General features: G+C 48.6%; 1 protein-coding gene across 11 annotated transcripts in view; it reads left to right on the top strand.

Moving 5' to 3' along the window:
• The window catches only part of LOC123344354 (ankyrin repeat and fibronectin type-III domain-containing protein 1-like), a 596720-nt gene that overhangs the window by 442375 nt on the left and 126760 nt on the right, over positions 1–27585 (top strand). The window lies entirely within an intron of this gene.

Below are 27585 nucleotides of genomic sequence, written 5' to 3'. Positions count from 1 at the left end.
GTCAATAGATAAGAATAGCTTCTGCAATTACGCTTGCTAGGATAACACTGCAAGGGCTGTCAGTTGTTTTGCTTCAGGGCATATGCAAATCCTCAGATGAGGTCAGGAAGAATCAAAGCTGCTGTGCCTGGCATCAGGGTCCAGGCTGATGTCCAGTGGCCTCGGAAGGAGGGGGTTGCAAAGATGGTCTTTCCCACCTTTGCTACTCCTTGCTCTGGAATTGTCATGAACCCGTTGTGGTTGGTCTGGAGGCTCTGCTGCTGTATGTTGTAACTGGCTGATCTTGGAATGGAGCTTTCACTGCCAGTATTTTGACACAAATATTTCCCTCTCATTCCATCTGATACAAGTCGCCACCTTTGAGGGTAAAATATGGGGAGAGGACTCTTTGGAGCCATTGTATCAGTAGTCATAGACATAGGCTCTCCTAATATACTACTAGACCAGCAACAGAGTAGGCAGTTGGCAGAACAGTGCATTCCCTGTCTACATGGACCATTGCACTGATCCAGCATGGCCATTCCTATGGGACAGAGTGAATAAAGCCCTTAAACCATTTTCAACCTCTGGGCCCCTGACTGAAATACAGCCGAAGCCCTCATCTCTGTGGAATTTGGCTTGTTACACCAAACATGCAAGGCCTTTCAGTACAGAAAGGTACCTATAGAGCTGCAGAATGTGAAGGCTTCCTGTTTGAAATGCAGGGTTGCCAATGTGATCTTTCAATAAGAGCGACTTCTCTTACAAACTGGAGAGGTACTTACAGCATCCAGTCATGACTGGGAGGGAGCCATTCCTGTCACCCTGCAGCACTGTGATGTCAAGCGTTCATTTGTGTGTGCATAGTCTGTTGTCATCACTGCTCTGGCCTTTTTCGTAACCTTCTGAACTTTTTCAATCTGTGAAAACAGAGTGTTGAGGTATTTCTGGTGACGGAAGCTGTGGAAGTGAGCTGTAACTTTTGGGAACAGCACTGGAATTTTCTCCTTCAAGGGGATGGGATTGGGGAGAAATGTCTTTAAAAATAGAGTTGTTCTGCTATTTATTTCTCCTGGTTACTTTCCAAAGAGATTCTCCAGAAGGTTCCTTTTCAGCACTGTGTACAAAATATGTGGTAAGCACGAGACAACGGCCTCTGTCACTGCCTTGTCTGATTACTCTTAGCATCAAGACGCCTTTGGAATACTAGTAGAATTTCAGACTTCATCATGGTGTGTCTAGCAGCAAGCATTGTTTGCTATCAGGGTGTATTTGATTTAAATTACTAGTCAGGAAGACTTGATTTAATCATGGATTTCTATATAAAAGTGCATTCTTGTTGGTTTTTATAACCTTAATACATATTCTTCGCAACTCAGAGAGATGTAGGTTTCATTTTTAGAAGGTACACACTATACATTTTTAAAGTGATTTATTTTGAAAACTTTTCAGATTAGTTTTATAGCTATATCAGAAAATGAATAATTGTTTGGTTATTTCATTTACCAAAGGTAATTGAAGCAGATATTCAACAGGTTAATCATTAATATTTGGAGGATTTTCTTGCATGCCGTATTAGGAGGAGAACATCACCAGACAGATATTTAAATTGTTTTATTTATCTAAAACAACGTTATATATTTTGGATTTTCTTCTTCAACAGCAAACATAATATTTTAACAAAACAAGCATGTGAATTTTTTAATTTAGTTAAACATTCAAGTTTTTTTAAAATCAGGTTTGTTTTTGTTAAAATTGTTTTTAACTAAAATAGTTAAGTGAAATATTTAAACAAAAATTAAATCGACTATGTCAGCCAGGTCAACATAAGAAACTGAAAATATTGGTTTCTGCAGCTAACTTGGTCATTTTCACCTTCATTTTCCTGTCTGTTCATAATTTATAATCCCTATTCCATAATGAGATATCTTTGAGCTATAGTGTATCTTAATTAAAACTATCTTTAGATAGGTTTTTCCTCAAAACGCATTTTATAAAAAAAATCTGATTTAAATAAAAAATATCTGATTTTTTAAATTGATTTTTATCCACCCTGTTCGCAGTTCATGGTGTGTGTGTGTGTGTGTGTGTGTGTGTGTGTGTGTGTGTGTGTGTGTGTGTATTTCTTCAGTTCATCCATCCATCTATAGTCCCTTGATTTGTCTATTGCCAAGATTTGCAAAAAGAAATGCCTAACATTAGGCTCCTAATTCCATATTCCTAAATTACAGGAGCTCTCAATTCTCTGGCTTCAGGACAGGCATATGCTGGCACAATTTTTAAAAGTCAGTGGAGCTGCTGAGTGCTCAGCCCTTTTGAAAATCAAAGTACTTATTTAGGTGTTGAAACGTCACACAGGTTTCTGGAAGCTTTGAGGTTCCATCATGGAGTTATGACCCCATGCTAGATGTAGTGAAGAAAGTGAAGCACCTGCAGCTGAGGACTTTGAATTACATTTGTAGCCTTATTAACAATCCTCCAGTGTTTGTCTATTGCATGTTGCATGGAGTACATGATTTTTGAGACAAGAAAAGCATGCCTTTTTCATGCTCTTGTGAGACTTCTTATCAGAAATATGGGAGGCAAATAGTGGAGATTATTCTTAAATGTAGGGGCTAAATCATGGCCCCCCGTCCAAACCCCACCCTGCAGGAAAACCCAATAGATAGGCAAAGGGACTCCCCGAGCTTCCTACAGATCATCCCATCAGGGAACAAGGGATGATTGCCTGCCGCAGAGAGTATGCCCTTCTCCACCCATTGAAGACATATTTTCCTACCCTCCAGACTTCTAAGCCAATTTTCAAAGATCTGAATCTTTAGCTTCGCCTCCAGGCAGCTATGAGAACCTCAGTGTTCTTCTTCGAGTGATTGCTCCTATCCATTCCAGTTAGGTGTGCACGCCGCGCGTGCACGGCATCTCGGAACTTTTTTACCCTAGCAACCCCGGCGGGCCGGCTGGGCGCCCCCTGGAGTGGCGCCGCTATGGCGCTGAATATATACCCCAGCCGGCCCGTCTGCTCCTCAGTTCCTTCTTACCGCCCGTGACGGCCAGTTGGAACTGTGGAATGCTCTTTGTCCTCCACAACCCTAGCTCTCGCTTGTTGTTTGTATATAGTTAGTTTAGTGATTAGTTTTACAGTTAGTTAGTTAGATAGTTAGTGTTAATAGATAAGGTAAAAGGGGGGGGTTTCCCCTTTTGCCTCACCCGGTGCGGGCTCATGCCCAAAGCACCGGGCTTTAAGCCCTGCGCTGAGTGCCAGAGGCCTATGCCCGTCGGAGACCCGCACGACGCCTGCCTCCGTTGCCTGGGCGAAGGGCATAGAACAGATAAGTGTTCGCTCTGTTCTACATTTAAACCGCGGACTCGAAAAGAGCGGGATATCCGCTTGAAGCAGCTCTTGATGGAAGCGTCGCTTCAGCCACCGGCACCGTCCGCGCCGGCACCGCGAGCTTCCTCGGTACAGAGCGCACCGGCGGCACCGAGCCGCTCCGGCTCCGCGGCACCGAAGCCTCAGAAAGCGGCTACGAAGTCTCGGCACCGCTCGCTTTCGCCTTCGAAAAAACATAGACTGGCGAAGGCACTGGCGCAGGCTCGCGCTGAGGACTCGGCGAAAGCGGTTGCGCTACTTGCGGCCCCCGCGGTGACCGTGCACAAGCCGTGCACTGGACCTTTGACTCCGGCGCCGCAAGGCCCGTCGAGTCCGGCGCCGCCACGCTTCCCGGTACCGTCCGTGGTTGAGCCCCGGCTGCCTTCGACGCCGGAGACATTCTCTGAGGCGCGTGAGCTGATTCGGCTCATAGAGGCACCGAGCCTCCGGCCCCCGGCGCCGCCGGTGTGGGCTGTCGTGTCGGCGGGAAAGCCGGCCAGAATGACCCGGCTGCCCTCGCTGGACAGTCGACATGGACGGCACACCCGGTCCCGATCACGTTCCCGGTCCCGTGGCAGATCTCCGTCCCGTCGATCACGATCTCGGCACCGCTCGCCATCGCGGTACCGATTGCCGTCGAAACGTCGGTCGCAGTCCCGGTACCGCTCGTCATCGCGGTACCGGTCGTACTCCCGGCGCCGCACGAGGTCCAGGTCGCCATCGCGTCGGCACCGCCAGAGGTCGCCGTCCCGGCACCGTTCCCGGCACCGCGACTCGCGCGGGCGCTCCCGGCACTGGAGGTCTCAATCCCGGTCGAGCTCCCGGCACCGGTCGAGCTCCCGGCACCGTGACGGACGTCACCCCCGGTCGCCGTCCCGGTACCGAACGGACCAACATCGCTCTTCGCTGCCATCCGGGGATGGACTACCTCACTCCGCAGCGCATTCCGTCAGCGCCTCGGCACCTCCCTGGCCATCCCGTCCTGCGTCAGTCGCTTCTGGGACGGAGGGCTACGGACTCCTGCCACCCACCCCGCAGGGCCATCCTCAAGGGGCACAGCCATGGGGCTTCTGGGTTCCATGGGCCCAGTATGAGGCGCAGGGGGTGCCCTCCCCCCCAAGACCCCTCGCGTCCAAGCGCAGGGTTCCAGAGGCGACGGTCAGCCGACCGGCCCCTTCACCGCCTGCTGCGGACGCTATACCACCTGAACCCCAGGGGCACGCGCAGCCCGACCCCCCCGCCGAGCACGCGGCAGATCCCTCTTCGGAGCCGGTGATCCAGGGCTTGTCCTCCTCGTCCTCGCCTGATGAAGCGGTGGCCGGAGCGTCGACGAAGGAGCCTCCGCCCATAGACTTAAAAGCACACCAAGACCTCCTTCACCGCGTGGCGACGGCTATGGCTCTGCCGATAGCGGAGGTACAGGAGGACGAGGACCCCATCACAAATGTAGTCGGGGCAGAGGTGCCAGTGCAAGTTGCACTGCCTTTCGTGCGGACAGTGCAAAAGAATGCCACCACTCTCTGGCAGACGCCTGCATCCGTACCTCCTACGGCCCGTGGGGTTGAACGCAAATACTCTGTCCCTCCCACGGGCTATGAATACCTGTACACGCACCCGACCCCGGACTCCTTGGTCGTCCAATCGGTCAATGATAGGGAGAGGCACGGCCAGCCTGCCCCTGCGCCCAAATCTAAGGACGCGCGGCGTATGGACCTGCTAGGCCGTAAGGTCTATTCCGCTGGCGGTCTGCAAATGCGGATAGCCAATCAGATGGTCCTCCTCGCCAGGTACGTCTTCGATATCCTGACGTCCCTGGCGAAATTTACGGAGCTCCTGCCAACAGCCTCCCGGCAGGAGTTCGCAGCAATGTTGGAGGAGGGAAGGAGGTCGTCTAGATCCTCCATCACGGCCGCCCTCGACGCTGCGGACTCAGGTGCCAGGATCTTGGCCTCCGGCTTGACGATGCGGCGCATCGCTTGGCTGCAGTCTTCCACCCTGCCGCCGGAGGTCCAATACACGTTACAAGACCTACCCTTTGACACAAAGGGTCTTTTCTCTGAAAAGACGGATTCTCGAATCCAAACTTTGAAGGACGGCCGTATTGCGATACGTACTCTCGGCATGCACACGCCGGCGACGCAGTGCAGGTCCTTCCGTCAGCAGCCCTCCCGACCCGTCTATCAGTCCCGATATCGGCCATACAATAGCCGGCGACCGGCCCAAAATCGCCGTCGTCCTTCAGGCAACCGCCGTAACCAGGGCCAGGCCTCGTCCAAGGCCCCTCAGGGGGCCAAGCAGGCCTTTTGATGGGACGCTCGAGGACGGCCCATCACTCTCCCTACCGGGTCCTTCCCCGTTATTTTACAATCGCCTTTCCCATTTCTTTTCGGCGTGGTCCCAAGTAACATCAGACAACTGGGTGCTTCAAACGGTCCAGTCGGGATACCGCCTGCAATTTGTTTCGCCCCCTCCTTCCCACCCACCCTCCCTGTCCCTCTTCAGGGACCCCTCTCATGAGCAAGTCCTCCTACAAGAGGTTCACACTCTGTTGAGCGTGGGTGCCATAGAAGCAGTGCCTCAAGACAGGCGGGGCAGGGGATTCTATTCCCGTTATTTTCTCATCCCCAAAGCGAAAGGGGGGCTACGTCCTATCCTGGACCTTCGCGAGCTGAACAAATACCTGCTCAAGCCCAAGTTTCGCATGGTCACCTTGGGGACCATCATTCCCTCTCTGGATCCGGGAGATTGGTTTGCCGCCCTCGACATGAAGGATGCCTACTTCCATGTCGCAATCTATCCTCCCCATCGTCGTTACCTCCGGTTTGTGGTGAACAACACCCACTACCAGTTCGCGGTGTTGCTGTTTGGTCTCTCCACCGCCCCGAGGGTATTTACCAAATGTATGGCGGTAGTGGCCGCAGCCCTCTGACGTCGTCAGATACACGTCTACCCATATCTCGACGACTGGCTGGTTCGAGGTCAGTCCCGACAACTCGTATTGGACCAGATGGCAGAAATCCTGGCTCTCTTTCAGCGAGTTGGTCTTCTCATCAACGCCGAGAAGTCCACATTGATCCCGGCACAGCGAGTGGAGTTCATCGGAGCGGTCCTCGACTCCACGGTGGCCAGGGCCTGTCTCCCTCGCGCTCGACACCAGACGATGGTCTCCATCATCCGGGACCTCGTCACCTTCCCAACCATGACGGTGCGCTCCTGCCTCCGCCTCCTGGGCCACATGGCTTCGTGCACATATGTCACAGCGTACGCACGGCTCCACCTCCTCCCGTTCCAGTCTCGGCTCGCGTCGGTGTACCGGCCTCATCGAGACCCCATCGACATGGTGGTCACGGTCACCAGGACGACCCTCGAGTCCCTCCGCTGGTGGCTCGACCCGGAGGTCGTGTGTGCGGGAGTCCCGTTCCACCCTCCTCGCCCATCCGCTACTCTGACTACGGATGCCTCAGCGCTCGGTTGGGGAGCTCACCTGGGCGATCTTCACACCCAAGGTCTGTGGTCGCCGCAGGAGCTCGCCCTGCACATCAATGTCCACGAGCTGCGAGCGATACGTCTGGCCTGTCGCACCTTCTGCGCTCGCCTGCAAGGCCGCTGTGTAACAGTGTTCACGGACAATACAACAGCAATGTTCTACGTAAACAAACAGGGCGGAGCCCGATCCTCCCTCCTCTGCAAGGAGGCGATGCTCCTGTGGGACTTCTGCGTGACCCACTCCATTCACCTGGAAGCGTCCTTTCTTCCGGGAGTGCAGAACACGCTGGCCGACCATCTCAGCAGGTCGTTCCTCTCCCACGAGTGGTCCCTCCGTCCAGATGTCGTCCACACACTCTTCCGGAGGTGGGGATTTCTCCAAGTAGACCTATTCGCCTCCAGGGAGAACAGGAGGTGCCGCCTGTTTTGCTCATACTAGGGTCGCTCGCCAGGCTCCCTGTCAGACGCCTTCCTTTACCCCTGGACGGAACGCCTCCTCTATGCCTTCCCTCCGTTCCCGCTCGTGCACCGAGTGCTCCTGAAGCTTCGGAGGGACAGGGCCACCGTCATACTCGTAGCGCCGGCCTGGCCGAGGCAGCACTGGTTCACCCTGCTCCTCGAGCTCTCCGTTCGGGAACCCATCCCCCTTCCGTTGTGGCCGGACCTCATCACTCAGGACTTCGGCAGACTCCGCCATCCGAACCTGCAGTCCCTCCATCTCACAGCTTGGTACCTGAGTGGTTGACCCGCGCGGAGAGGGGCTGTTCTGCAGCAGTCCAGCAGGTCCTACTTGAGAGCCGGAAGCCTTCCACTCGCTCCACTTACCTAGCGAAATGGAAGAGATTCGCACTCTGGTGTGATGAACGAGGTCTCAATCCATTTGTAGTCCCGGTCCCTACCATCCTGGACTACCTCTGGTACCTTAAGGAGCAAGGTCTTGCGGTCTCCTCCTTGAGAGTTCACCTGGCGGCAGTGTCCGCTTTTCGTCCATCCGTAGAAGGTCGGTCCATCTTCTCGAACCAGATGGTTTCCCGCTTTCTCAAAGGCCTGGACCGCTTGTACCCGCCGGTGCGGCGTCCTACCCCGACCTGGGATTTGAACCTTGTGCTGGCCAAGCTGATGGGTCCCCCCTTCGAGCCCTTGGCCACGTGCTCCTTGCTCTACCTCTCCTGGAAGACGGCCTTCCTCGTCGCCATTACATCAGCAAGACGAGTTTCTGAGCTCCACGCCCTGACGGTTAGCCCGCCATACACCGTCTTCCATGGGGACAAGGTGCAGCTTCGCCCTCATCCGGCCTTCCTCCCGAAGGTAGTGTCAGCGTTCCATCTCAACCAGGAGATCTTCCTCCCGGTGTTCTTCCCAAAGCCGCACGCCTTGCCTCGGGAGCAGCAGCTGCATACCCTTGACGTCCGCAGGGCGCTCGCTTTCTACATCGAGCGGACTAAGTCCTTCCGGCGTTCGCCCCAGCTCTTCGTAGCGGTGGCTGACCGCATGAAAGGCGAGCCGATATCCTCCCAGCGGATTTCCTCATGGGTTACAGCATGCATTCGGACCTGCTACGAGCTTGCTCGCGTCCCCCTGTGCCGACTCACCGCCCACTCGACGAGGGCGCACGCCTCGTCGGCTGCCTTCCTGGCCCATGTTCCGATCCAGGACATCTGTCGAGCGGCCACCTGGTCTTTGGTCCACACCTTCGCCTCCCACTACGCGTTGGTGCAACAGTCTCGAGACGATGCAGCCTTCGGCTCCGCGGTATTACACTCCGCCACGTCTCACTCCGACCCCACCGCCTAGGTAAGGCTTGGGAATCACCTAACTGGAATGGATAGGAGCAATCACTCGAAGAAGAAAAGACGGTTACTCACCTGTAGTAACTGTTGTTCTTCGAGATGTGTTGCTCCTATCCATTCCAGACCCGCCCTCCTTCCCCACTGTCGGAGTAGCCGGCAAGAAGGAACTGAGGAGCAGACGGGCCGGCTGGGGTATATATTCAGCGCCATAGCGGCGCCACTCCAGGGGGCACCCAGCCGGCCCGCCGGGGTTGCTAGGGTAAAAAAGTTCCGAGATGCCGTGCACGCGCGGCGCGCACACCTAACTGGAATGGATAGGAGCAACACATCTCGAAGAACAACAGTTACTACAGGTGAGTAACCGTCTTTTTCACTGAATGGGCTGTGATATCAGACCATGACCTAGCCAATCATAAGACACGACGCAAGTTAATTTGCATCCTGCTGTCCTGTGTAAGATTCTTTGCGAGTTGTCTGGGGATTTGTGTTACACATACAAACAAAGCTGCATTTGACAGGTACAGCTTCATGGCTGTGACACATAGCCAGCATCACTGCTGTCCAGATTGACTTTTACCCCAACTTGCTGCCACTGACATTATTGCTGTTTCAGATACAGTCTCTTTGACAAAGCACTGTCTGGCCTAGCGAGGCTGTGCAATACATGCCTGATTCTGCGGGGTACTCCTTGGAGTCAGCGTGAGCAGGGGGTGCTATGGACTTGTCAGGGAGTATTCAGCATCTGACACAATTGGATTCTCCTTGTTGGAATAGGATATGCATTCTCATCTCCTCCCCTTTGCTCTTGCTCCTCAATCCTGCAGCCACACCCACACATATGGACTCTTGTGTTCCTACCTCTGCACAGGCTGCATTCTGTTCTGTGCCCATCACTGTGGTACCTGAGCCCCTTACAGAGATTTAAGCAATGTCACATGCATCTGTCAAATGTGGTTCTCTCTTCCTCTTTCCTCTCCCAAGTGCAGGATCTGGATCCTAGATTGCAGGGAATCTGTCTTGGTTTGGTTTGTAAAGCAAATGTGCATTTATGTGCTCCATAAGTAATTAAGAAAAATCTTTGAGAGGCAGGGCATGCTAAGGGCATTACAGATATAGTCTAAATAAATATAGTGCAGTGCCAGAGTAACTCCCGTAGATAGTAAGATCTAGACAGACTGGAGCTTGCTCTTAGGAATTTGAACTGTAGAGGCGCTTGGTTATTTCTGAGCACAATTTAGTCACACACCTCTTATATCTGATGTGAGTCTTATGTAGTTTAGCTGCTGATACTTGGCGGTGTGACAGTATTCTTCCTTATCTGTTCTCAGGTCTACACAATTCTTAGATGAGGTTCACACTGAAGCCTTATACTCTTATATAACTCATTTTTTAGCTACAGCTCAGAAGAAAACATTTGGAAGTACTTTTTAAAGCCCTTTTTGTTTGTTTTGCCTTGCAATATTCATTACATCAGTACTGCTCTCGATAGCTTTTGCCTGTCTTTTAAAGACAGAATGTTTGTTCCTAGGCTAAGAACTTCCACAGTTTTGGCTTAGAGTGAAGTTTTATTGTTGAATTATTATCTTCTAAAACCCTGGCATTTTAAAGGATCTGGAAATGGGTATTTACCCCTTGAAAGCGTCACATTCCGTCATAACAACGCTGCTGTATTTCTGTGAGGGACATTCATTTGCATTTCTTCTATAATTCAGACATTATAATAAAGACAACGACAATACCAGCACACACACATTACATTTAATGTTTTCTTCGGTGGGTGAGAATCACTCAGGAGGGACATTCATCCACTGATGGGTGAAGCTGAGTTAACACTGTAATCTCTTTCCTCCCACCCCCGCCCCTTTATTGGCAAAGTTCTGGGCACTGGGGAAGAAAGAGAGGAATGGGATACATTGTGAACGGGAAGGAAAGGCAGTAAGGTAAGGAGGAGGAGTTAGATGGGAAGGGAAAGACAACATGAGAGGAAGGATGGTCTTGTGAGTAAGGTGGTGGACTGGGACTTGAAAGAGCTTGGATCATTTCCAGTCTCTGTCACAGACTCCCTGTGGGACCTTGGTCAAGTCACTGAAGATATGCCTATACTATAATCACAAGGTGCAATTTCAACTCGTGTAGAAATCCCTGAGCTAGCTTTAATCTAGCTAGCTCGGGTCCCGGAGCAGTGAAGATGCAGCAGCACAGACTAGCCCCACCAGTAATTACACAGGGTTCCAGGTGGACTTGTACAGCTCACACTGACACCTGTGCTTTCATGGCTTCACTGCTCCAGGACCCAAGGTAGCTCAATTAAAGGTGAGCTGTAAGCACAACCTGTAAGTATAATATATACATGCCTAAATCTCCCTGTTCCCCAGCTGTAACAGGGGGCTAATAACATTTCCTTTCTCCTGACTCTTGTCTGTTTCCATTGTAAACTCTCACTATGTGGATGTACAGTGCTGAGCACAATGAATCCTCAGTCTTGGTTGGGGCTTGTAGTATCAGTAATTACAAAAAGCTACATTAAGGTTGCAAAATCAAGCACTGCAAGGTTCAGAAATGCCTGAATTAAGGTTTCTTGCCTAATCTTAGTTGGGCCCCCTTGAGCACATGCATTATGATACTGTCTTTCATTACATGATCACAGACTAGCCCCTCATTCAGTGCATGGGCTGGACCCGCTCTGGAGATGATTCAGGGTTGTCTGGTGAAGGAGACTGTTGCCAGTAGGAGCCATGCTTCATTTGTTGCAGAAGCTGGAAGGTGTGTAGCAAATGAGGCAGGAGACTGAAGAGAAAGGATGGCCTCATGGTGAAGTCAGCTGAATGCTTCCCTGGAGAATTGGATTCTAACCTTGTTTCTGACAAAGAGTTCCTGTGTGACGCTGGGCAAGTCACTTAAACCAAACTTTTCACAGACAGTCACTAATTGTGTGTTTCTCATTTTCTGGTTGCCCAACCTGAGGCCTTGAGGTCTGATTTGCAGAAGTGCTGAGCACTCACAGCCAATGGGAGCTTTGCTTTGAGCGTGGAAAGTGCTATATACAGCTAAGTACTCTGAAAATCGTGTCCTTGGCATCTCAAATTGTGTACCCAAAGTGATTGAATACTTTTGACCCTAATCTCTCTCTGCCTCTGAATCTCATCTGTAAAATGGGGCAAATCCCACCACCATGTCTCACGGGGAGATAATTTATGTTTGTAAAGTACTCAGATACTACAGTGATGTGCAGCATAGGAAAGCTCATCGGGAAATCAATAATTCTGTTTTAATAGTAGGGTTTGAAGAGGGTGCAGCAAGTAAGGCCTGAGGCCACAAACGTGAACAATGAATAGAAAACAGAATAACGAATTGCTGTTCATTAACTGAGCGGCATCCATTCTGCACACTGAAAGAGGCAGGGATCTCGTGTTAAAAATAACTTGTGATCATGCAGATAAAAATTGTATCCTAATTGCTCTCAGCAGAAGTCAATTTTTATTTTGTTATAATTTCGACGGCTAATACTGATGTTTATTTTTTAACATTTGTTTACAATTTCTATTGATTTCAGTTTTCACAGTTGTGGGAAACTGAGAGGGGTCAGACAATAACTAATGACAATAGACGATGAGATGCAAAGAGTTAAAGCTTTATAACCCTTAAATAACACAAACTGTCAATATCATATGTCAAAATATACAAAGTAAATAGCTTTAAATCATACTCTATGGTGCTTTTCAAGCACCATTTTTCTTACTTTGCCTCTGTAATGTTTTATTATTGATGGAAATATTCTTTCATTGGTTCGTGTGTGCACAGTGAAATCGACATTTATTGATATTGACCGATAAAAATCTAATCCTCCCAAGCCTGATCATAATGCATAAACACAATGGGGCTGAGTTAAGATTGCACGGGCAACCTTAATTCTGGCATTTCCTAGCTTTTGAGTGCTTCTCTTTGGAACCTTAATCGTGTTATTTTAGTGTAGTTTTTGTGTGTAATTTCCTATGTTTAAAAAAAAGTCCTAATCTTGTCTCTTCCCCACTCCTGGCTCCTTGTCCCAGCCCCATTCTCCTCACCTAGCCAGTCCCAGTCTCCAATCCTCAAATTCATAATCCCAATCCCAGGCTTTTTGACCAACTGTTCCAGTTCCCTCCCCCCACCCCTCTCTGCTCTTCATCTGCTCTGTCTGTACTCTCCCTCCCTGGCCTCCATGTTCCATGTCCCCACTGGCTCCCAGCCCCAATCTCCTTCCCTGGGTTTCTCATCCACTATCACCCATGCCTAGCAATTTGCCCAACCAGTCCCAGTTCTTCCCCAATACATCGGTTCCTTGTCAGATCTGTCTCCACTCCCCTCTCACAGCCTTACCAACCCCACCCTACTGATTCACAGTCCCAGTTTCCTTGCCCAGACAGGCTGTCTCCCCTCCCGCTCCAACTCCAATCTGTTTCCTTCTACCCCGCCTTCAGTCCTATTCTCCTCTCCAGCTCTTTGTCTCAACCTCCTTCTCCTGCTTCCCCTTTCATCTGGTTCTTCTCCCCTGTGTACAGAAGTGAGGCAGCTTCCTCCTCCCAGCGATGGGGGCTCTGAGAGCACAGAAGAGAGGGGCAATTTACTTTCAGTTCTACTCCCAGCCTGGCCCAGAGCTCCAATTGCAGGGAAAGTCCTGCTTTGTCCTGGGCTGAACCATGCTCATTGCAGACAGGATCTTCCCTGAAAACAGGGTCCGTGAGGGGGTGGAGGTACAATAGCAGCAGGTAGGGACGAGGATTGGAGTCTTGGGGGGGTACGATCTTCTTCAGCAGTCCCTCGATGCGAGGATGATGTCTGCCAAGGGCATTCGTTGGTGGGTTTTTAAGTGGCTGAGGAGCCCAATTCGTGCCCTGCAGATTTTCCCATAGAAGTGACGGTGTGATCTTGGAGGAGACGAGGTTGGCTAGAGTGTTGTGCCCTATCTTCCCTCCTTTGTCGCTTCTCTTGTCTTTTGAGCACAACTGTTCTCCTCAAAATGAGCTGTGGCTTGGTGTATGGTGTGGCGCCACTGTGCTCTGTTCCGTGCCAAGTCTTCCCAGTTTGCTGGATCGATGCCTCCCTTTTTAAGGTGTACTTTCAGTATGTCTTTGAAGTGCTGCTGCTGACCTCGGTGAGCCCTTCTTCCCTAACTTAACTGAGAGAAGAGTACTTGCTTCAGAGGCGAGTGTCAGGCATACATACACAGTGGCCAGCCCAGCACAGTTGGTGTTTTATGACCTGTGGCTCTATACTGCTGATGTTGGCTGCAGAGAGAACGCTGATGTTAGTGCATCGATCTTCCCAGCTGATCCTGAGAATCCTCCTGAGGCAGTGCTGCTGGAACCACTCCAGCCGCTTGAGATGTCATCTGGAACAAAGGACAGCAAGGGGTGTGAGTGATTGCTGGACCCAGACTAGAAGGAGACTAGTCTGTAAAAGGAAGCTTACTGGAACACCTCTGAGGGTGAGGTTTTATCTGTATTCAGTTTTCTTACTGTATTAGGCATAGACTTGCATGTTCTATTTTATTTTGCTGGGTAAGTCACTTTGTTCTGTCTGTTACTACTTGGAACCACTTAAATCCTACTTTCTGTATTTAATAAAATCACTTTTTACTTATTAATTAACCCAGAGTATGTATTAAAACTTGGGGGGGGGGAAACAGCTGTGTATATCTCTCTATGAGTGTTATAGAGGGCGAACAATTTATGAGTTTACCCTGTATAAGCTTTATACAGGGTAAAACGGATTTATTTGGGGTTTGAACCCCATTGGGAGTTGGGCACCTGAGTGTTACAGACAGGAACACTTCTTAAGCTGCTTTCAGTTAAGCCTGCAGTTTGTGGGATGTGGTTCAGACCTGAGTCTCTGTTTGTGGATGGCATGTGTGTCTGGCACAACCAGGTAGGGTTCTGGAGTCCCAAGCTGGCAGGGAAGACAGGGGCAGAAGTGGTCTTGGCACATCAGTTGTCAGCCCCAAGGGGGTTTCTGTAATCCAACCCATCACAAGGGCAATACCTCTGTAGTTCCCGCACAAAGATTTGTCCCATTTCTTGAATATTGTAACAATGTTGGTATTCTTAAAGTCTGGTAGAATTTCTTCAAAGGTCCAGATTTTGTTGAGAAGTTGGCAAAGTTTGTGCTGTTCTACCAGCTCTACAAACCTCAGCTGGGATGCCCTCTGGGCCTGGTATCTTGTGATTTTTTTTTGGTCTGGGTTATGGCACACCGGACTTCCTCAGAAGATGGGGGATCAGCAAGGTGTTCCATTGCCAAGCATTGTTGAACAGACTCGATGGTGTCTTCAGAGTCCATGGATTCGTGGTTTAGTAGGCTCTTAAAGTGCTCCTTCCAGCGTTGTTTAATGGCCATATTGTCCTTGAGGAATGTGGAGCCATCCTGGGAACATAAGGGAGTTGGGCCTTTGGAGATTGTCCCATATATAGCTTTTGTTACTTGAAAGAAGCTTCTTATGTCATCCTGGTCTATGAAATCCTGGATCTCAGAGGCCTTCTCTGGCCACAACTTATTTTTAATGTCACTGTAGCCTCCTTTGGACTTTGGCTTTGAGCAGGTGATAAGCCTCACGTTTTCATTGGTTAGAGGAATCATTTTGCTAGTCACAGAATGCAGTTCTTTTCTGTTGAATTAATGCTAGGATTTCCTCGTTGTTTTCATCAAGCCAGTCTTGGTGCCGATGAGTGGAATATCCTATGGTTTCAGAACATGCACTGTGAATGGTATTTTTAAGTTGCTCCCAGTGCCCTTGAATGTCAGTGATGTTATCAGGCAAGTTAGAGAGTTTCTCAGACAAATGTTGCTGGAACATCTCGCAGTTGGCTTGGTCCTGAAGTGCTTTGACGTTGTACAGCTTTTGCTTAGTCTTTGGATGTTTGCGGTGTGGTGGAGTGAGCTGCAGGTACATGACTGATCTTACTAATCGATAGTCTGTCCAACAATGATTTGTACCAAGATGACCATCACATGGCTGCCACCTGCATGCAGATTTGTGACCTGAAGACTCGCAAAGATCACTACTCCTGTCTTCACCACCACTTCTCCATCGCCACAGGGCTTTGGGCGGGTGTGAGCCCTTTGGAAGAGGCCTGCACATAAAATCTTTTAACATGGGGAAAACAGTGCATAGGCAGTGACCACAGGAGACTCGGCAGGAGGAAAACCCTGACTCAGTGGAAGGGGGTCCAAGACAGCCCTCATCTGCCTACACAGCCACAGAATATTAAAAGGGCCTCTATAAGCACCTGATCCACTGTTGGGGTCTTGTGAAGTTTGGACTGTGGTTAGTCAGGAGCTTTGCCTCACACCTGCTTGCCAAGGGGGACTCTACCAGAAATATGAAAGCTCTGGAAAATGTAGCTCTGAGGGTCTTTAGCCCACGCAAGCCTCTCCACCACCACAAGGTTGCAATCCATCAGAGATGCCTGTGGGGTCTGTGAAGGGGGTAAGGGTGTCATAGTAATGGGTGAGTGATGGGGATTGGGGTCTGTGATGGGCTGGGGGTATGATGGGAGTAGGTGGAAGGCAGGGATTGGGGTTTGTGATGGCGTGGGGGTACAGTGGGGTGGGACAGCAGCAAGCGGGGTCAGAGGAAAGGGATTGGGGTCTGTTGGGAGATGTAATGGGGGCAGATATGGGAGGGAAGGGCGGCAGACCGGAGCTATGCTCCCCAAGTGGGAGCCCTGGTTTAGGGTATCAGTTTCCAGCAGGCCATAGCCCTCCCTATAGCCAGTTTCCTTTAGATTCGTGCATTTAACTTTTTAGCAGGCGAAGTTTACAAAGTTTAAAAAGTTTACGATGCCAGCCAGGGTACCCTAGCAGCAGGGCTGGCCTTTTAAAGTCTATAGCAGGCTTAGGAGCTGTTTCACTGGGTGTGATGGGTTGGATCACAGAACCCCCCTTGGGAGCTGCCACCTGATGTGCCAAGACTACTTCTGCCCCTGCTTTCCTGCCCTGCCAGACTGGGACTTCAGTGCCCTGCCTGGTTTGAGCCAGACCCGCTAGCCTGCTGCAAACCCAGACCCAGGTCTGAACCATGTCCCCTAACAGCCGCAGGCTTAACTGAAAGCAACTTACAGAATTGTACCTGTCTCTAACACACAGATGCCCAACTCCCAATTGGGTCTAAACCCAAATAAATCTGTTTTACCCTGTAGAAAGCTTATACAGGGTAAACTCATAAATTGTTTGCCCTCTATAACACTGATAGAGAGATATGCACAGCTGTTTGCCCACCCAGGTATTAACACATACTCTGGGTTAATTAATAAGTAAAAAATGATTTTATTAAATACAGAAAGTAGGATTTAAGTGGTTCCAAATAGTAACAGACAGAACAAAGTAAGTTACCAAGCAAAATAAAATAAAACACGCAAATCTCTGTCTAATCAAACTGAATACAGATAATCTCACCCTTAGAGTAAGTTTTTTTTCCTCAAAGTGGACACCTTCCAGGCCTGGGCACAATTCTTTCCCCTGGTACAGCTCTTGTTCCAGCTCAGGTGGTAGCTAGGGGATTCTTCATGATGGCTGCCCCTTTGTTCTCTTCCACCCATCTTTTGCATAAGGCGGGAATCCTTTGCCCCTCTCTGGGTTCCCACCCCCTCCTTCTCAATGGAAAGACACCAGGTTAAAGATGGATTCCAGTTCAGGTGACATGATCACATGTCACTGAAAGACTTCAAGCCTTCATTCCTCCCAGCCTGACTCACAGGAAGGCTTGCCTGCAAACAGAGCCATCCACAGTCAATTGTCCTGGTTGATGGGAGCCATCAAGATTCCAAACCACCATTAATGGCCCACACTTTGCATAATTACAATAGGCCTTCAGAGTTATATTTCATATTTCTAGTTTCAGATACAAGAGTGATACATTTATACAAATAGGATGACCACGCTCAGTAGATTATAAACTTCATAATGATACTTTACAAGAGACCTTTTCCCTGAAGCATATTCCAGTTACATTATATTCACTCATTAGCATATATTTATAAAATCCTATAAACTGCAACGTCACACTGGGGTCTGGCCAGTAGAGCAAGAGTCTGATTTACAAGGGGTCAGAGGGATTTTACAAGTCTCTGAACACTGGGAGTAGAAATAAGTCCCTAGTGGGTACCTCTGAACAGGAATGTGGAGTCAATAGCTGCTCATGGTGACAGCAGGGATGAGGGTTTGGAGTTGACTGCTGGCAGAGGGAGAGAGCAGATCTGCGCTAGAGGGAGGCTTAACAGGAGTACATGGAGGGACAGTTTGGTAGGGGACAGTTGCAGAGAATGAACAAGGCAAGTCGGCCTTGGAATGATGGCAAGGAGCAGCTGCTAAAGTTAAGGCTGCACAGTCTTTGCCAGAAAGCTCAGTGTATCACAACACTGTGGGAACTCTTCTGCTACATAATGGGCTAGGTGATGGCATTTAGCCCTGGTCTCTGCCCAGCAGTGACATTTGACGTTATGAAAGTTTTCAGATGAGATTTAGCTGTTCAGGTGGGACAAAGGGAGCGGAAACCCCTCTGGGTACCCTCAGCTTGGGGAGTCCCCAGCAGATGCTGTGTGGTGCTGCATAAAGGGCAGTGCATAGCTGCATTGCCCCTGGCTGACAAATCTCAGGGAGGCACCATCTCACACAAGGAGTGTGTAGTCTGCACCATCCTTCATAGCACGGGAACAAGGGGCAGGTCTATAGCCCCCTGTGTCTCTGCCCCCTTTGGGGGGATGTTGTGCCTCTGGGGCACATGGAGGGGGTAACTCCTGGGCTCTGCTAAGCTCAGACAATTGACCCTGGTCCCTTGTACCTTCTGATGCTGTGTGCAGCTGGTCAAGAAGAGAATGGGAAGTAATTCCAACAGAGAGGTGCAGTGTTGTAAAGGGGGAGGAAGCATGGGGCCAGAGAGAGGAGGCCCAAGCGGTACATAGAGTGGGGTGTATGGGAGGAGCGGCATCTCAGGCAGACTGTGCGGTTTGGGTGTGGACGTGGGAGAGCAGGGATGTCTGTGTTGCATTGCTGCCATGCGCCGAGTTAATTCAGCTGCCCTGCTGGCCACTTCCTTGCTTTGCAGTCAAATATTTCCTGGAGCAAGCAGCTCGTCACCCCCCAGCAAGAGCCAGCAATTTCTGTCGCCATTCCCTGTCTGTCTGCTGATGGGACACAAGACAAGGAAGTTCGGTCAACCCTCCTGCCCCTTCTGCTACCTCTGATCACAGAGTGGAGGTTTCTGCGGAGAAAGAAGCTCCAAAGCATATGTGGTGGCTTATTGCACGCTCCTCAGCCTCTCACATCTCACAACTGAGAGCTGCATTCAGCCTTGCCTAATCCTTGCGTCACCCGCCAAGCCAGGTCACATTTTGTGTCTTATCAGCCACCCAGCTCAGAGGCTGAAATGCCGCCCCTGGGGAGTGGGCCAGCTTCAGTTGGACTTAGGTGGTACGTAGGCCTGGACCTGGCTACGCTGCAGTGTGGTGAATCTCACCCAGAATTTGTGTAGTCATCTGTTTAAGGCAACTCTCCTTTTTTTCTCTCTCACTCCTTATTGAGGGAGGTTGGGAACTGGGGTATGTCTCTAACCCCTTCCTAGCTAACGGGGCAGGAGATCCAAGAGGGCTGTTTCTGACAGAACTCTTTGGTACCAACATAGGATGAACTACTTAGGCTGTCAGCTCCTTGGACCAGGGACCTTCTTTTGGTTCTGTGTTTGTACCGTGCCTAGCACAGTGGGTCCCAGTCTATGGCTGGGGCACATGGGTGCTACCACAATTCCAGTAATAAATAGTCATCCTCACCCCTTGAAGTCAATGTCAAAACTCCCATTGGCTTCCATGGGGCCAGGAATTTACTTATGGTCTCTGAGTGGTAGACCACAGTGACTCTAAGCCTGGGGAGCTCATCAAATGATCATGAGCACCTGGTTTTTCCAGGCCTCTTGGTTTCGTCTGGGGATTGTGCAGTTCTGGCTAAGATTGGTAAAATGAAGTTTGAGTTTCACTTGTTTCTCTACAGCTTTTAATGTGTTAAGTGTGTTGGCAATGTGTGGCTTTTACTGCATTGGTTGCCATAGGAACACTGGTTTTTTTATTATTATTATTTCATTTAACCAATGCAGCTTTTTCTATTATCTCAGTTTCAGTCCAATTTAAAACCTGTTTGGCCCAGGTTCTGATTATTCAGCAATTGTCACAAATGGACTAAATTTCTTAGAAGTATATCTTTTTTTTAACCTAATTTTTTATGTGTGTAGGTGCATGTGTGAATTAGTGCTGGTGTGATTGCCCGGGGAACTGAATTTCTCTTCAGAAAGGTCTAGCATGGGCTTATTTTGCTGCTTCCTACCAGTGTCACTCACCCCTGTCTTGGGAGAGCCTCTTGCTAAGAAAAGAAAGGCCACTCAGTCTTTAGCATCTCTTCTGAATGAGGAGCCATTTATGGTGATGCACTCCCCTGTCCACTGGACATTGACCCACAAAGTCATATCGGTACTGCAGGTCTCATCAGATAAAAATCATTGGTCATGACCATCTTCTGTAGAGTTTGACAGAGGTGACAGGCTCCATAACTCATTACCTATCCCCTGAGCTATGGAGACACCAGTCCCTTCAGAATTATTGCTACAGTAGAGCAGTGTGGGAGAAGCAGAGTTGAATGAAATTAGAAAATGAATTGCTCTTTCATCCCAGGAATGGGGGTGGGAGTCCTTTAGAGACCAATTAAGCTTCATTGTTTGGAGCAGTATGGGGGACACGCGTAGCTGAATGAACATGGCAGCTGAATGTCCTGCCATGCAGAGGAGAGTTAAAGTCCATGAGAGAAGCCATAAGAGAGAGCCCCCCTTGATATGAACAGGAGCCCAAATTTCCTTCTCATTCTAAGGGAGGAGGGACCTGCCAGCTCAGAGCTGAGAACAACAAAGAAGCCACCTATGCACCAGCTGCAGTCCTTTCACATTTCTAAACTTGGCATTAATCATAAAAAAGGGAATCGCGCGTAGGAAGATGGGCATTTTTGAACAAAATAACCAAGGCTGCCTTTTCCTTAAAGCTAGAGAGCAAAGTGTTTGAAACAATGAATCAAGACAGAGATGCTTTGGGCATGGGAGATAACACGCTCCCTCATACCCCACCAGCAGACACTCCCACGCAGCCATGCGTTTTAAGGGGAGGAAACATATTCAGCTATTTTCTGTATTGGGCTGTCAACACTGTTGTTAAATGAGAATGCAGAAGAATACCATTTAGAAGGGCACTTGTCTCCACAGCTACCCATCTCAAGTGGTTCCCGCTCTTGGGATGCTGTGCTAGCAATGTGAGGCCAGGCAGGAATCCTGGAGCAGTTAGATACCCATAGTAAGTATCTCATGCTAACCCCCCTCGCTTGGTGTGTAGATGATTCCCCCACCCAATTCTTCACTGCCCCAAGCCCTGGAGTGAGTCCCCTTGTGTTCTTTGTTGTAGTTGTGAAGCTCTGACAATCAACAGGGTTCATCCTTGCACACTTGGTTGATACCCTTAGGGTTTTGTTTCATCTAGCTAGGTAGCTAGGCATGAGTGGGCTGCTTTGTTGGTGCATCTGTGGCCTTGGGTCCTGATTACACTTGTCAAAGCTCCTTTTGAGCCACCTGGTAAGAGTGAGCTCAAGTTTCTATGGCCTTGCCCATGCAGAGGCTTGTGCCAGGTTTATTGGATCAGGTTAGTTGAAGCAGTACAAATCCCTAGAATCACAGAAGATATGGGTTGGAAGAGACCTCAGGAGGTCAACTAGTCCAACCCTCTGCTCAAAGCACGACCAACAGCAACTAAATCATCCCAGCCAGGGGTTTGTCAAGCTGGGCCTTAAAAACCTCTCAGGATGGAGATTCCACCACCTCCCTAGGTAACCCATTCCAGTGTTTCACCACCCCACTAGTGAAATAGTTTTTCCTAATAGACCTCTCCCACTGCAACTTGTTCTGTCATCTACCACCACTGAGAACAGCCGAGCTCCATCCCATTTGGAACCCTCCTTCAGATAGTTGAAAGCAGCTATCAAATGCCCCTCACTCTTCTTTTCTGCAGAGTAAATAGGCCCAGTTCCCTCAGCCTCTCCTCATAAGTCATGTGCCTCAGCCTCCTAATCATTTTTGTTGCCCTCTGCTGAACTCTCCCCAATTTATCCACATCCTCTCTGTAGGGGAGGGCCCAAAACTGTATGCAATACTCCAGATGTGGCCTCACCAGTGCCAAACAGAGGGGAATAATCGCTTCCCTCAATCTGCTGGCAATGCTCCTCCTAATGCAGCCCAATATGCCATTAGCCTCCTTGGCAACAAGGGCATATGTTGACTCATATCCAGCGTCTTGTCCACTGTAATTCCCAGGTCCTTTTCTGCAGAACTGCTTCTTAGCCAGTCGACCCCCAGCCTGTAGTGGGTGCATGAGATTCTTCCATCCTAAGTGCAGGACTCTGCACTTATCCTTGGTGAATCTCATCAGATTTCTTTTGGCCCAATCCTCCAATTTGTCTAGGTCACTCTGTACCCTATTCCTACCCTCCAGTGTATCTACCTCTCCCCCCAGCTTAGTGTCTCCCGCAAACTTGCTGAGGGTGCAATCCATCCCATCCTCCAGATCATTAATGAAGATGTTGAACAAAACCGGCCCCAGGACCAACCCCCTGGGGCACTCCGCTTCATACTGGCTGCCAACTAGACATCAAGCCACTGATCGCTACCTGTTGAGCCCAGTGATCTAGCCAGCTTTCTATCCACCTTATAGTCCATTCATCCAATCCATACTTCTTTAAGTCCTGGCAAGAATACTGTGAGAGACCGTATCAAAAGCCCTGTGTAGAGACTCTCTGGGAATGGGAATCCACTGAAAAGGGGTATCTCTGGAGACAAGAGAATTTTTTACCTGCAATTTTAGTTCTCTAAACAGCAACTGCAGAGCACCATATGAAGTGAGGGGGCCATAGTGCCACACCCTGGCTATGCTGCAGCCATCCCCTCAACCCTCATCTTCCTCCCTGAAGTGCCCTCCCACCAGCCTGAACCCCCTGGCCTCTGAGTCCCTACAACCATCCCCTCCCAAGAGGCTCATCCCTTGAGGGGGTCCCTCTGCCTTCCCCACCAAGGAGCCCCCACCTCCCCCACCCTGCTTCTTACCTCACCCTTCTATGCTAGCGAACCTCGCCCTAGGGTGACAGGTCTATCCCATGTCCCAGCCAGTCCCTGGCTTTAAGAGGAGCCACTATGGTTCTGACAAGAAGCAACCTCCTGCATCATTGAGTTCAAACTCCTGCTATTGCAGGCAACCCCATCATTTAATCCCATTAATAATTTACTAAATTCCATCCTAATTAGGTGCCAGGCTCTCACTGAGGATCAATGGGATTTGGGGTTACCTTTGGAAATCGCATCCGCACATGTTTGTGGATCACCGTTCAAGCACCCTCTTTCCTCACAAAGTTGAGTGTTCTGTAGTTTCTACTTTTATTCAGCTTTGTTAATTACCAGTTATTTTGCCCATTTTTTGCCATCTGTGCTGAAAAACAGATCAGAGAGGTGGGACAGCCTTTGCATAGAGTAATTGGGGGTGAGGAGGCATGAGTTGCCCCTGCAGCATGGGCTCATGAGCTCAGAACTTTAGAACTAGTGGAGTTGCTCCCTGGACTGTTTCTGGAAGCATGTCCACAGCAGTCTACTGCTGTCTGCAACTTCAGAGAACATGAGTGACAGGTAGGTAATTTTCTGTTTTTAATGTCCAGAAGGGAAAGAAATGGAACATCCACAGATCTCTCATGTGTTCGTGTTTCCAGTGGGCTCACACAGGGCTTGGTTCTTGGCCCTCTTCTATTTAACATTTTTATCAGTGACCTTGAAAAGAACATAAAATGTTCACTGATAAAGTATGCAGATAACACATAGGTTGGGGGAGTGGTAATGAAGAGAATAAGTCACTGATAAAGAGAGATCTGGGTCGCTTGGTAAGCTGGCCACAAGCAAACAGTTCGTGTTTTAGTACTACTAAATGTAAGGGTATACACCTAGGACCAAAGAATGTAGGCCACACGTAACTGATGGGAGACTTTATCCTTGGAAATAGTGATTCTGAAAAAGATTTGGAGATCATGGTTGATAATCAATGGTACATGAGCTCCCCGTGTGATTTTTGTGACCAAAAAGTCTAATGCAGTCCTTGGATGCATAAAGAGGAGAGTCTTGAGTAGGAGCAGAGATGTTATTTTACTTCTGTATTTGGCAATGGTACAACTGCTGCTGGAATTCTGTGTCCAGGTCTGGTGTCCACAATTCAAGGAGACTGATAGATTGGAGAGGGTTCAGAGAGGAGCCACGAGAATGAGTCAAGGATGAGAAGACATGCCTTATAAAGAGAGATTCAAAGAGCTCAGTCTATTTAGCTTAACAAAGAGAAGGTAAAGGGGTGACTTGATCACAGTCTATAAATACTTACATTGGGAACAAATAGTTGTCAGCTCTTCAGTCTAGCAGACGAAGGTATGACAAGATCCAGTGGATGGAAGTTGAAGCTACACAAATTCAGACCGGAAAGAAAATGTACATTTTTAGCAGTGAGGGTAATTAATCATTGGAACAATTTACAAAGGGTTGTGGTGGATTCTCCATCACTGGCAAGTTTTAAATCAAGACTGTATTTTTTTTAAAGAGATGCTCTAGTTCAAATAGGAATTATATGGGGAAGTTCTGTGACCTGTGTCATAAAAGAGGACAAGACTAGATGACTGCAGTGCTCCCTTCTAGCCTTGGAATCAATGAATCGGTGCATCTTTTCAGTCAAGTGTTCCAGACTCCCATAATCTCTCTCCCGTGCTCTTAGGTGCAATGCTGCATGGAGAGCCGGACACTAACAGCCAGAGGTGGTTAGTGATGACAAATTTATAAACTGTTCAAATTCTGCTCAGCTGATCTTTCAGTAAGATATTTCATTACCGGCCAGCTAGTGGCTGAATGATTTGTTGACATAAAAACAGGTTTTCTTGTATGTGTGCCCATAGGGAGCTATTTTTTAAAATAGTGTTTTATTATCCCTGTGCCTGTTCTCTGGCAGGACCTCCAGCGAAGGCTGGCCCATTGTTAGCTCCCCTAAACACAGGTCCATACCTGGATGTTCCATTCATGGGTTGCTACAATGCTCACCTTCTCCCCTCTCTTTTCCCTGACACTAATGTAATCTGGAGGGTGGTATCTCCAGGGGATGGTGTCTCTTCAGGCTTTCTTCAGTTCTCATGAGTTCCTGAGAAAAATACCTTAAGTGGTTTAAGTGAGAGTATTAGTTTACGTTGAAGGCAACGGGGAAGTTGTCTGTTGCTGCAGCATGTTTTTATTGTAGCTGTGTGCCACAGAAAGGCAGTGGGTGATAAAGCAGATTACACTGACTAATTTAGGCACTGTTGAGTAGACTGTAGGGAGACATGCAGGCTGTACCAATTGGTTGAGGGAACATCTCAATAAGAAGAAAGTGCATCGTCTTCATGGCGTCGCCTCATAAGGGAGTGTACACAATTGAAATCTGGAAATGGTGAGCGCTCCTGCAGAGAACTGCCATTCAGATCTGGAAATTCCAGAGCATGTCTTTGAAGAGCAGGGTAATTCCTGTGATGGGCAGATGAAGTAGATGAAAAGGGAGATGAGGGACCCAGAGACTCTTTTGTTTTGTCTTTCAGCTTTTTGTGCAGCAATTCAGACTGCACAGAAGCACTGAGTTCCTTATGGCCCTTCCAGCAGATGGACTTGGGGATGAGATGAGCAGAACCATCAGATGTTTGTTAATGGGGGTTTTTATGTAACCAGTCCCCATCATAGTAAGCTTACGACAGATATTGCTGGAGTTAGTCTATAGAGACATCTGTATAGATGTTATAAATTCCTCCCTTACCCCCACAAAATGATCTTAATAAAACTAAATGATGACAGAACTACCATTAAGTGGATATATAATTGATTAACCAACCTCAAACAAAGAGCAGCTATTAATGGAATGGTGTCGGATTGGAGGAAGGTCTCAAGTGGGGTTTCACAGGGATCTGTTCTGGGTCTGATGTTGTTTAACATCTTTATTAATAACCTGGATGTAGGACTAGAGAGCATCCTGATCAAATCTGCAGATGACACAAAGCTGGGAGGTTGCCAATACTTTGGAGCATAGATCTAAAATTCAGAGGGATCTTGATAAATGGGAGAAGTGCGCTATAGACAACAAAATGAAATTTAACAAAGACAAATGGAAGGTGCTACACTTAGAGAATTAAAAACAAAGGCACAAATACAGAATGGGGTAAAACTGGCTTGGCAGCGGCACTGCTGAAAAGGTTCTGGGAGATGTGGTGGATCACAACCTCATCATGAGTCAGCAATATGATGCTGTTGCGAAAAAAGCAAGTGCAGTTTTAGGTTGCATTAACAGACATAGCATGCAAGTCACGGGAGGTGATTGTACTGCTCTACTGGGCGCTTGTTGGGTCTCAGCTGAAGTTTTGGTCACCAATGCAGAGATGACCCATGCCCGCCAATAGTGGTGGGGAGTGGCAGAGTGAGGGCAGCTGGCTTCAGCAGTGTTACTGAGCATACTCAGTACAAGCCAAGCAGCAGATCTGGCAGGGAGGGTGCATGTGACCCTGCATCCTCTTCCCTCTACTCCCACGCGTTGTCTATGCACCAATGCACAGAAAGGATGTAGAGAAACTGGAAAGGATCCAGAGGCAAGCAACAAAGATGATCTGCTTTGTATTCCATCCCAACAAAGGGATGGAATCTAAGCTGTATGAACGAAGGCTGAAAGAACAGGGGATGTTTAGTTTGGAAAAGAGGAGATTAAGAGGGGGACATGATAGCGGTCTTCAGATACTTGAAAGGCTGCCGTAAAAGAGATGGAGAAAAGTTGCCCTCCTTCACCACAGAAGGCAGGTCAAGAGGCAATGGGTTCAAACTAGAGCATAGCAGATCTAGATTGAATCTCAGGAAAAATGTCCTAACTGTAAGAATAGTAGGACAATGGGACAGACTCCTTGGAAGGTTGTGGAAGCTCCTTCACTGGAGGTTTTCAAAAGGAGGCTGGCTAGACATCTGTGTGGGATGGTTTAGACACAACAAATCCTGCATCTTGGCAGGGGGTTAGACTAGATGACCCTTGCAGTCCCTTCTAACCATATGATTTTATGATGGGAGAATCACTGAATCTCAGTAGCCAGGTGGTGTGAAGTTCAGTCACTTGTAAGCCAAACATGACGGTCACCAAAGAATCTTGTTCAAGGCTCTGATTCAGCAATGTAATTACAGACATGATTAATCTGAAGCATGTGATCAACCCCATTGACCTCAGTGGTGGGATTGCTCACACATTTGTGTGCTTTGCTGAATGAGGGCCCATGTGCCTTCAGTTGCATAGACATCAATATCTACTGGCCTTTTTTGATCTTTTTAATGGTCTCCTCCTTTTCTTCTTCTCCCTCATCACTGGGCTGTGGTGCTCATTTGAATTGCCATGATATTTTGTCACCTTTTTATTAGTATATCAGCGTTACAAAAAAACCCCACAATAATAAAACAAATCATTTATTTATTTAATATCCCAAAGTGTTCGAGGCTTCTTGCAGACACAGAATCGCATGGATCTTTGCTATGAAGAGCTTAGACTCTAAACAGATCAAGGGATAAGGGAAAACAATACAAAAGATAACAGAAAGATGACCTGTATGTAGATTGTTGAGACAATTGTTACAGACTAATCCTACAGAGTTACAGAAAGGCTGAGTAAACTCAAATGGTTTGAATCAGTGGTTGTCAACCTTTTTTAATTTGCAGACTCCTAAAAAATTTCAAATGGAGGTGCAGACCTCTTTGGAAATCTTAGACATAGTCTCCAGAGGTCCACGGACCACACATTGAAAACCAATGGTCTAAAAAAACAATAAAGCTGGTTGATTTTTTAAAGT

The sequence above is a fragment of the Mauremys mutica genome, chromosome 11 (genome assembly GCF_020497125.1).
Source record: "Mauremys mutica isolate MM-2020 ecotype Southern chromosome 11, ASM2049712v1, whole genome shotgun sequence".
NCBI lineage: Eukaryota > Metazoa > Chordata > Testudines > Geoemydidae > Mauremys > Mauremys mutica.
The sequence above is the reverse complement of the archived record's forward strand: the minus strand, read 5'-3'. Positions and strand labels throughout refer to the sequence as shown.